Below are 12,549 nucleotides of genomic sequence, written 5' to 3'. Positions count from 1 at the left end.
AAATATAAACAGTTAAATTACAGAACTATCTGTGTGTTGTTGTAAAATTCAAAATCAAATAAAAATCTATGCCAAGAGACCCAAGCAGGCATGTTTAACATAGAAGATGTGCTATTTGAGTTGGATTTTAAAGGATGAATAGGACATTTCCAAACGGAGAAAGCTCAAAGGAATCCCTGATCAAGGAAAGAGCAAAAGAGATGTATACAGAGGGAACACAATTTTATTTCTGGCCTATGCAAAATATAATTAAGTAAAGGATATCTACTTTTCATCACCTCCCCATTCTCTTCCCTAAATCATATAACACATGCAAAACTCTAGTACAAATAATTTGGAACTTTGCTTCTGTTCCTCTTTAGTGGTATGAACAAAGGTAAGATTTAGTTACTTAATAACCACAAAACAGCAACTAACATGCTGTTTTCACACTGTCATCACCCTTGATCTCACAGGTCTTAGGAAGTAATCAAACCAAACTTGTTGAGTATTGCGAAGTAACTAAGACTTACCCACGTGAGTAATAAATGTTCAAGCCAGGCCGGGCACACGGGCTCACTCCTGTATTCCCAGCACTTTGTGAGGGCGAGATGGGTGGATCACTTGAGGTCGGGTGTTCGAGATCAGCCTGGCCAATGTGGTGAAAACCTGTCTCTACTGAAAATACAAAAATTAGCTAATTAGCTGGGCATGGTGGCAAGCATCTGTAGTTCCAGCTACTCTGGAGGACGAAGCGGGAGAATTGCTTGAATCCGGGAGGCGGAGGTTGCAGTGAGCTGAGATTGCGCCACTGCACCCCAGCCTGGGTGACAGAGCTAGACTCTGTCTCAAAAAAAAAGTAATAATAAAATAAATAATAAAGAAAGAAAGAAATATTTAAGCCAGGGCATGAGACATTTTCAAAGGGGTCAGCCAAAATTTCAGGCCACAGGTTCTTCAGCTGTAGTATTGCAAGAACTGGCTGAGCAAATGGCTCCTGCCTTCCTACACCTTATGAACATCTCCAATGCGGTTATGCCATGGGTCAAGAACAGGGCAACTTCTCAAGGGGTTGATTACTGCCATGGTAATCAAGCTATGTGGGGATCACATTTTCTAAGAACAAAATGAAAACACATGATCTGGTAAGAAGACCTAATATGTGAATGCAAAAACATCTTGCCAAACTTTCAAGATGGAAGGGTATAGCAACCAATTCCCCAGGGAGGATCTGCTCTCTATACCAGTTGCTATGGTTTGAATACTCCCTCTAAAACTTATGTTAACATTTATTACCATTGCGATGGTATTAAGAGGTGGGACATTTAAGAGGTGATTAGGCCATGACCCCCATAAACGTATTACTGGTTTTCTCTTGGGAAGGAATTGGTTATCTTGGGAGTTTGGCCTTCTTCCCTCTGTCTTGTGTACTCACTTCTGCCTTCTGCCATGGGATAAGGCCCTTGCCAGATGCCAGCACCATGCTCTGAGACTTGCTACCCTTCAGAATCAGAAGCCAAATAAAACTCCGTTCATTATAAATTACTTTGTCTGTAGTATTCTGTTATAGCAGCAGAAAACAAAGACACATCAGTGCTGTCCAATAAAAATATAATAAGTCGTCACAAAGGTGAACCACATATATAATTTTTAATTTTTATAGCAAAATTTAAAAAGTTAAAAAAGATAAAATTTTGATAATATATTTTATATAGTCTAATCTATCTAAAATAGTATAATTTTTTAATGTAAGCATAATTTTAAAGTATTAATGAGACATTAATGAATTTTTAACATTGAGTACCTGGTTTTCATTTACCGTACATCTTAATTTGGACTAGCCACATTACAAGTGCCCAGTAGTCACATATATCTGGCAGCTGTGGTATCAGACAGTACAGCTCTGTACAAAAGCATCTATCTGTGTTCCTCCCTTCCCTGAACCACTCTGCATTGGTAGTCATCTCCAAATAACCAAAGGGTTAGCCAGTGTTAATCAAGACTCCGGCTCAAGACATATGATAAATCTCCTTTGTTCTCTCATTTATTCACTTCGCAAACATTGCTTCAGCAATTATTATTATGTACCAAGTAATGTGCTTCCTGTGGTAACACGAAATAAAGCTGGATCTCTACTTTCACAGTGTAGTTGAGGAGAAACAAGTCAGACTATAATAATACGATGCCTTGGATTCTTTCACAGTGTGTGCACAGGGGGCCTTGGAAGCCCAGAGGCAAATCAGGGAATGAACAGAGAATGGAGGGAAGCTGGAAAATCACTCACTGCAGGATTAGTGAAAGTCCTCAGAGTTCAAGGTAGAAGTTCTAAAAACTACGGCTGTCTCGCAAAATAATGGCCTATCTCAGGGATAGGCAAATTATGCCCATGAGCCCAATTCAGCCCATCACCAGTTTTTGTAAATAAAGTTTTATTGTAACACAGTCATACCCATTGACTTACATATTGTCCATAGCTGTTTTCCCACATTAGCAGGTTTAGCAGTTACATTAAAATAAAAACCCAAGGGCCTGCAAAACCTAAAATATTTACTGTCTGGCCCTTTGTTGAAAAAGTTTGCTGAGACTGTGAGATTTTCATTATAGGAAACATTCAACTAGAGGCTGGATCTATCCAGGGTATAGAAGGAATGTGTTCTTTAAAAGGGAGAATGGTAACCTTTATAGTTCCTTCACTCTGGACAGGTCTGTGATTATAGGCCTGCTTTTCTATGACAAAAACAAGTCATACTCCCTCATTTATATTTGACTGACAGCCCTATTATGGGCAGCATTGCAAGTTGTAGAAAACGAAGTCATTCCCTATATGACCAAGGTTTAGGTAATGCACCTGACTTCTTAAATACAGTTTACTGCCGCTCTAAATAATCAAGAAAATAAATGTGTGGCTTCCAGCATCACCAAGCCACTATCATAGGAAATGCTGCAATTAATTCGAAGGAAGTCCAGGGGACAGCAAGCCGACCTGCCACTGACTGCATTTCCCAGCAGACTAAAAACCAGGCTTTCCCTCTTGACCACAGATATTAATCATGGGGCAGCCCTTCAACCTTTGTTGTTCTTTACGAGGCTGGATGGTCACCGCAGAGAAGGAAGCCACCTCTGAGATTACCTCTTCAGCAGTCACCATAGCACATTTCTGATATCACTAGTAGTATGTTGTTCGGCAAATAGTGGAGGCACAGAAGCAAATCACAAAGACTCCGTTTTAAAATGTCTACAAGAGCTACCCCCAACGGCACTCATGTTCATTCCATCCCCTCTTTAAGTGTCTCCTCACTGAATACGTCAAGTCTCAGATGATGCTCAAAGGTGAAAGTAGCTAAAAAGACCCCAAAGCATTTGGGGTAGAAAATTATTTATAGCTGCTGTTTACTTCTCTCCAGCAGTTGCCTTGGAAATACTTACAGGTTTAAAGTAAATCCTCCTTCTTTCCCTCCTGTCCTCATGAAGGGATTCTCTTCCTCCTTGTTTTCCATGGCTGCTGTACCAATGAGCTGCACTCTTGCTCTCAGACTTTTGCTGACTCTTGTTATCAGTCTGAAGAAACCGGCTGTTTTAAAAGAAAAGGCAGCGGTGAGGGAGGAACACTCTCCAGCATTGGGTAGTATAAAGGGAGGATCATGTAAGTTATAGCTATCTAGGGCCAGCTGGTGAGAATACTTGGTATTTGTTCTCCCCCACGCCCAGCCCCCAGGCTGAGGGATACCTGCAGCAATAAAAAATAGTAGAGGATTTGCTCCCATGAAGCCTTATTGAAATGCTCCACTGGAAAGAGTGACTGTAGGTTGGGAGGCGAAACGTTCCCTCAGTGGGATTCAGAGTGATGTTCCCTCTTCTAAATTATCCCATGGCACGAATCAGCTGAACCAGTCCATGGCATTTCTCAAATCCTGCTCTACTCTGTTGTCTGTGTGTATGTGTTTCATTCACTCAAACAGTGTCTAAAAATTCCTTAAAGGCATTATAATCCCACATGTTCTTTTGCATACTTCCGGTGGCTCCTAACACAGGGTCTACACCCTGAATTCAATTGAAAACTATTTTTTGATGTACTACTTTTGAGGCCTGTAAGCTAGTTTGAATACATTTTAAGAATTTTAAAGGTTATAAGAGTAACCAGAACACAGAAGAGAAGGAGCAGACTTTTTAATCCTTCCTCACTGTGACAGGCAGTGTAATAGCCTCCCAAAGATGTCCAAGTTCTCATCTCCAGAACCCATAAATGTGTTATGTCACATGGTAAGGGAGAATTAATGTTGCAGTTGAATTAAGATTGCTAATCTGCTGATATTAAAACAGGAAGATTATCTGAGTGGCCTCAATGTAATCACGAGAGTCCTTAAAAATAGAAGCAAGAAGCAGAAGAAGAGTTAGTGTATCCTATGTGAGAAAGCCCTACAGCCATTGCTGGATCTGAAAATGAAATGGGTCCATAAGTCAAGCAACACAAACAGGCTCCAGGAACTGGAAAAGGCAAAAAAACAGATTGTGCCCCAGAGCTTCCAGAAAGGAATGCAGCCCTGCCAACTTCTTGCTTTTAGCCCAGGTCTGACCTCCAGAACTGTAGGAGGCCATAATTATGTCGTCTTAAGCCACTAAATTAACAGAAATTTGTTACAGAAGCAGTAAAAATCCAAGGCATTCAACTAAGACTTAGGCAAAAAGAAGGAAGTTTAATATTTGAGGCACTTTCTTCCTGATAGGTTCTGCCTTCAAGAGAACTGTAAATCCTGTATGACCAGATGGTTTCCATGTAATAAAGACTGAAGAGCCAAGTGACTACAGGGCAAAATCTTCGGCCTCCAAGACCCTTGTATGTTTCAGACACTACACACTATGGAAGGCAGAACTAGCCTTGTTCTTGTATGGAATGAACAGTTGCTTCTGCAGTATGATTTCATGGGGAAGGATAAGGGTTTCCCCATCTACTTCCCTAGAAATGTCCCTCCCACTTCTCTACTGGGCTCTGAGACCTAGGAAAGTAATATCACAGCCAGCTGAATAGGTTACCATCCCTGCTTTCTGTAAGAAAGTCTTTTATCTGTGGATATCAAGGATCTAGTTTTCACAATGCTATAGTGCCTGGATGACAAAATGTCCATTGAAAAGTGGTGTCCCCAAACCTGATAAGCAGTGGATGTTAATTGAGATAGGTTAACAGCCCTTGATACTGGCTGGAAACGCAAGGGAACACATGGAAACACAGATGTTTGCCAAGCCAGAGAGGAGAATAGAAAGAATTGGACTCCAAAGACCATTTTTGCTATACTACAATTTTGCTTCCTGTCAACACTTAAAGGGACAGGCTTCCCAATTCAGTCTGTATCAAGTTGATTAGCCTGAAAGGGCTGCAGAAGCTGCCTCCATTCCATTTTCCCAGTGAAATAGGAGCCTCCAGGGTTCTTGAAATTGTTCAGTACCAAGGTACAAGTCTAAAGCATTTATGGGAGTTGGCCTGTAGCCCACTTCTTATGAATACACATAAACACACCTTTTATTGCTCAATAATGTTTTCCCTTTTGCAACTTTTTATGAACCACTAAAAAAAACTGGGGCTTATATTTTAATTTTTTCAGAAAAAAATACAGAAATACCAAATCTTCCCAGTGGGAACTTCTCTTGCCTGCTGTCTCAACTAAAAATTATTTGTCAAGAGAGTGGTCAAAGCTTCAGTATTGACAACTCAAGATATTAATTTGGTCCAAATCCAACTGATTTGCTTTCCAGACTGAGTTGCTGCATTCCTCTTTATGAGCCTTCTCTGGGGTGCTTAAGGTACAATGCAGTAGAATTCATCAGCTCTATATGCCTGTGGGATATGTTCCCCACCAGCTCTGTTGCAAATCAGCATTCTCTCCCATTGGCTCCCATCCAGAAGAACAAAATGCCCTTTCATCCATGCATATCTCTTCATTTCCACTTCCACACCATGAGTCCAAACCTTCATGACCACTGGACCTGGACCAATACAATAGCTTCCTAACTGGTCTCCCTATCTCTAATATCCACATTCTCCAATTTATGACCACATTGCTGCCAGAGTAATCTTAAAGAAGAGATGCAATCATATTACCCAGTTCAGATGTTTTAATAGTTCTCCCCTTTTCACCAAGTGAAGTTCAATCTCCTTAACCTGTCATTTGACTTCAGACCACCTGGCCCCCAATTACCTCCGAGATGTGTCACTCACTACTCCCCTTCATGCATTCTGCACTGCTGACACTATGGAAGGTTTGGAATTCTGCAGTGTAGCCCACACATGGATTTACTTTTGGCACTTCACAGTCCTTTGTTTCAAGACACAAAAACTGATTTTGGCTACCTTAGAAAAATGGGGATATACTGGAAAGATGTGTAGAAATTCACAGAAACTGAAGTGTTAGGCTTAGAAAGCTCGGTTTGCGGTTGGGGGCAAGATCTCAGAGTAACAAAAACTGTGGGATAATCTTTTCAGGGCACAACCAGAGTGAACAAATGAGACCCACATGATTGCTTTTTTTTTTTTTTTTTTTTTTTTTTTTTTGCCACTCTGCTCAGATTACAGAGAAAATCCAATTGACCTGGCTTTAGCTAGAGGAAATCAGAGCATCTCTGTAGACAATATTTTGTGAACTTTACCCAATGGATGGAGAGAATTTCCCCAACGGTAAATCAGAGTGTTGGGTATAAAAAACAAATAATATAGGCTAGGCAGCCAAACGCAACAAATATCTATGACACATTATCCCCACCTGGAATTCTTGGTTTCTAAATGCCCAAACTCTGCTCTTCCTTCAAGACCCAGTGCAGACACCATTTTGAAGCCTGAGCTCATCTCTCATGTTGTCAGTTCTAGTTCAGAGCATGTTCCTCGCTTTCAGTTCTCTTTACTTTCTGCCTTGTTTTAAAGTTTTTATATTTTATTCCCTTTTTCACTTTGCAAAGAACAAATCTTTGTAATGAAAGTCAGCTCCCCTTGTGTCCGGAATTGGTGGGTTCTTGGTCTCACTGACTTCAAGAATGAAGCCGCGGACCCTCGTCGTGAGTGTTACAGTTCTTAAAGGCGGTGTGTCCGGAGTTTGTTCCTTCTGATGTTCGGATGTGTTCGGAGTTTCTTCCTTCTGGTGGGTTCGTGGTCTCGCTGGCTCAAGAGTGAAACTGCAGACCTTCGCGGTGAGTGTTACAGCTGTTAAGGCGGCGCGTCTGGAGTTGTTCCTTCCTCCAGGTGGGTCTGTGGTCTCGCTGGCTTCAGGAGTGAAGCTGCAGACCTTCGCGGTGAGTGTCACAGCTCATAAAAGCAGTGTGGACCCAAAGAGTGACCAGCAGCAAGATTTATTGCAAAGAGCGAAAGAACAAAGCTTCCACAGTGTGGAAGGGGACCGGAGCGGGTTGCCACTGCTGGCTCAGGCAGCCTGCTTTTATTCTCTTATCTGGCCCCACCCACATCCTGCCGATTGGTAGAGCCCAGTGGTCTGTTTTGACAGGTTGCTGATTGGTGCGTTTACAATCCCTGAGCCACACACAGAGATTCTCCACGTCCCCACTAGATTAGCTAGATACAGAGTGTCGACAGACACAAAGGTTCTCCAAGTCCCCACCAGAGTAGCTAGAAACAGAGTGTGGATTGGTGCATTCACAAACCCTGAGCTAGACACAGGGTGCTGATTGGTGTATTTACAATCCCTGAGCTAGACATAAAGGTCCCCACCAGACTCAGGAGCCCAGCTGGCTTCACCCAGTGGATCCCACACCGGGGCTGCAGGTGGAGCTGCCTGCCAGTCCCACGCCGTGGGCCCGCACTCCTCAGCCCTTGGGTGGTCGATGGGACTGGGCACTGTGGAGCAGGGGGCGGCGCTCATCGGGGAGGCTCTGGCCACACAGGAGCCCACGGAGGGGGTGGGAGGCTCAGGCATGGCGGGCTGCGGGTCCCGAGGCATGCCCCTCGGGAAGGCAGCTAAGGCCCGGCGAGAAATGGAGCGCAGCGCCAGTGGGCTGGCACTGCTGGGGGACCCACTACACCCTCTGCAGCCGCTGGCCCGGGTGCTAAGCCCCTCATTGCCCAGGGCCGGCAGGGCCGGCCGGCGGCTCCAAGTGCGGGGCCCGCCAAGCCCACGCCCACCCGGAACTCCAGCTGGCCCACAAGCACCGCGCGCAGCCCCGGTTCCCGCTCGCACTTCTCCCTCCACACCTCCCTGCAAGCTGAGGGAACTGGCTCTGGCCTTGGCCAGCCCAGAAAGGGGCTCCCACAGTGCAGCGGTGGGCTGAAGGGCTCCTCAAGTGCCGCCAAAGTGGGAGCCCAGGCAGAGGAGGCGCCGAGAGAGAGTGAGGGCTGTGAGGACTGCCAGCACACTGTCACCTCTCACCCTCACTATGCTTCAGTTTCTGGGTCTATAAAAAGGATATAATAACTATTCCATGGGATCATTGTGAGTAGGATTAATATCTGTACATAATGAAATTAGTTCAGTGCCTGACATGTAGTAAGCTCTCCATATATGTTAGCTGTTGTTATTATCATTTTTACTTAGTTTCTCTGTAATCATTATTAATACATAACCCTTTGAGACCAGGAACTATGATTTATTCATCTTTAGAGACCCCAGTCAAATATTTTGTACACGAAAGCTCTTCATTACTCCTGGTGAATGAATGACTCAATCAATAAAGCAATCAATCAGTGAAGGAAGAAAAAATTTGGAAGCTGAAGTTGAAACTAGGATTTGAGTAAGCCTGCCCTTTCTATTTTTTCTGGACAATAAGGAGGCCTCAACTATAAGAGCAAGGATCATAATAGATGTTCCAATAAATAGACAAGAATAAGGTCTCACATTGAACATTCATTCCACGGTTCTGAGGCAATTGGAAATAAAGCCCCAGTTCTGTTTTTTCTTTTGCAGCAATAGTCTATGCCTGCAGGAGACTATAAAATTGGAAATGAAAGGAAAGAAGTGATGGAGGGAGGGGGGACAGAGAACATTAATAGGCATTAGTAGGAATTTTAGGGTGGCCCAGGGTGATAGGAAACACATACACACACCAGCCCGAGTCCTACTTCTCTAACTCTGCCAGTGGCCCCCTCAAAAGACATCCTTGTTTGCTGCCACTGCATACACTAGTCATGGATGCTTTTCAGGTGTCACTTGGTTACCATGATGGGTCTGTCATCTATTAATTTATCTAAACCTTCTTCAAATCCATTTATATGTTCAGCCTCTGCTACTTTCCACTTGGATCTTAAAGCTTTGCTTAAGTCTCATCTTGGTGGCCAGGGATAGATGAGGAAAAAGCAAGCCCTTCCAACCGAGAGCTAGAGAAAATTACATTTAAACCTCAGCCATGCCGCTCCCTCAACACTCTTGGACCAGGAATTTGCCCTCCTTCCTTCACTTTGATCCATTTAAAATTGACATAATAATCTCAGATGAGTGCATTAAAGGTTAATTAGATTTTAACATTTTCATGCCACTCAGAATATGATGAAGATTATATAAATGTTACATCGCATTATAGATCCTGGATAAGAATCCTTTTTTAATTTGACTAAATTTATATTTCTACCTGTTCACTCCCCTGCCCTCCACATCACCATACTTTCACACACCCTGGATAATCCGTGCAGGGCCCCAGCATGTGTAGATTATGCCCTGCTCTATTCTAGAGGATGACACTCACATCCTATCGATCATAGATCTGCCCATTCCTTACGAAAATTTGCAGACAAATGGCAGTCAAGTGTCCTGAAGAAGCAGCACCTTTTTCTGCTTCACTGGATTTGAGACATCAGTATGTATTCACCGACTTTCTCCTTGGGCCTTTAAACAAACTGCCATTTATAAACTAGGTTCAAGAGAGTGAAATGGTATTTTAAACATAATGCACATGTAGTAGTTACCTCCTGCAGCCGACTTCCCACTCAGTACATAGGCCTTTGATTGGAGCTTTTCCTCATGGAGTGGATTTGGGGGCCCAGCACTTTCTCTTCCAACCCTGGTTCTGGGTCCAGAAGATACACTCTTAGGCAGGTCTAAAAATTAATCAAGCTTGGATGTCTTCTCTCCAGATCCTGCATTTCTGGCACAGAAATTTGTCTCAGTCTGAGTGAGAGGATGCCAGGCAAATCCACAGCACTCAATGTGGCTCCAATTAACAGTATCTTTTATTCTGTCCTCAAAGGGAGGTTGGCCCCTGGATCTGGCTCCTTGTAGGCACTGAACAGTATGTGTGTAATCCTCAGAGTAGAGCAGAAAAACACCTCTTGTTTTGTTTCTAGATTTACTATTTTGAGTGGATTTAAGAAAAAAAAAAGAAGCTTTTTTAAAATTATTATTTTCCTTGCTTCCCAATGCTTTTACTCCAGGTACATGCACACAAACATATAATAATCTCATCACACACACACACACACACACACACACACACACACATCACCTATGTAAAACAGGATTTAACCTTTTAACAGGAATGGCTGTGCATGTAACAGCCTTGGGAGTCAGAATTCTCTGGATGAAGTAAACAATCATCCATCAAGCATTTATTGAGCTCTTACTTAAAACTCAGCTTATTGACACTACAGGGGAGGCAAAATCCTTGCCCCAGGATAGGAATGGAAAGATGGCAAGGGACTTACTCTACTTAATCTCACTTTTTAAAATCTGTAAAATGAAGATAATAATGCTTACCTGCACAGAACATTAGCTAATTGAAATAATACACATAAAATCTCCTAAGTAGCTAATAAATGTTCAATAAATATTTATGGAAGGCCCACTACACTAATTAATAAGACAAGCATTGTTCCTGCTTTCATGGAGCTTTTACTCTTATTAGACTCTTTTTTCCTTTGATAGGTTCTAGAGCAAAGGAGCAACCAGTGGTGGGCTAGAGGCAGCTTGTCCTGGCTTGCAAGAGCCAATTATTAAATATTCAAAACCAGGCTGGGGATGGTGGCTTACACCTGTAATCCCAGCACTTTGGGAGGCCAAGGCAAACAGATCGCTAGAGGCCAGGAGTTTGGGACCAGCCTAGTCAGCATAGCAGGACTCCCTCTCTCCAAAAAGAATAAATAATAAAATAAAAATAACCTGGCATGGTGGCATGTGCCTATAGTCCTAGCTCCTAGCTACTCCAGAGGCTGAGCCTTGATTCCCAGGAGTTCCAGGCTACAGTGAGACACAATCGTGCCACTATACTCTAGTCTGAACAACAAAGTGAGACCCTGTCTCAAATAAATAAATAAATATTTAGAACTAGTTGTTAAACCATTGGTAACTTGAAATGTGAACTGCTTGTTAAACTATGCGTATCTTAAAATGTGGGAGTATTTATATCGTATAAATCAACAAACCCTACAAATCAGGCTTCTTTTTGTTTGTTTCAGAAAGCCAGTTTTCCAGCACACCTTTGGGAGTAATAATATGAAAGAATGAAGACTATAGCATGGTGGTTAAAAACAGGGGCCAGACATGGTGGCTCATTCCTGTAATCCCAACACTCTGGGAAGCCAAGGCAGGAGGATGGCTTGAGCCCAGGAGTCTGAGACTAGCTTGGGTAACATAGTAAGACGCCCTTTCTACAATTTTTTTTTTTTTTTTAATTAGCCGGGCACAGTGGCACATGCCTGTAGTCCCAGCTACTCAAGAGGCTGAGATGAGAGAATTGCTTGAGCCCAGGAGGTCAAGGCTGCAGTGAGCTATGATCACACCACTGCATTCTAGCCTGGGTGACAGGGAAATACCCTGTCTCAAAATATTTAAGTAAATAAGAATCTAGAATTGGGCAGACAACAATTAGTATTCTAGCTCTACAATCTATAAGCTGTGAGACTTTGAACAAGTCATCAAGCTCCTCTGAACCTAATTATCCTCATTCATTAAGTGGGATAATAATGTAACTTAACTCACATTAGTGTGCTCAAGTTGCCATAACAAAATACCATAGACTGGATGTTTATGGTTTTCTCACATTTCTGGAGGCTAGAAGTCAAGACCAAGGTGCCACTCTAGTCATTTCTGTTGAGGGCTCTCTTCCTGACTTGCAAATGACAGCCTTCTCATTGCATCCCCATGTGGCCTTTCCTTGGTGTGTGCACACGGAGAAAGAAATCCATGTCTCTGGTGTCTCTTTTTATAGGGACACTAATCCTATCAGATCAGGGTCCCATGCTTATGACCTGATTTGATCTTAGTTTCTTCCACAAAAGCCCCATTTCCAAATATAGTCAGACTGAGGGTTAGGGTTTCACCTTATAAATTTGGGGGTGGACACAGACATTCAATCCATAACACTACCTCCTAGGTTTATTCAGAAGCTAAAATGAGATGCAATATATAAATACAGTGCTTCTGAAGTACTCAATAAATATTGGCTATGATTACTACTACTTGTTAAATACGTGTATTAGTCCATTCTCTAATTGCCATAAAGAAATACCTGAGACTGGAAAATTTATAAAGAAAAAGGCTTAATTGGCTCATGATTCTACAGGGTATATAGAAAGCATGATGCTGGCATCTGCTTGGCTTTTGGGGAGGCCTCAGGAAACTTACAATTGTGGCGGAAGGGAAAGAGAGA

Source organism: Pongo abelii, chromosome 2 (genome assembly GCF_028885655.2).
Source record: "Pongo abelii isolate AG06213 chromosome 2, NHGRI_mPonAbe1-v2.0_pri, whole genome shotgun sequence".
NCBI lineage: Eukaryota > Metazoa > Chordata > Mammalia > Primates > Hominidae > Pongo > Pongo abelii.
The sequence above is the reverse complement of the archived record's forward strand: the minus strand, read 5'-3'. Positions refer to the sequence as shown.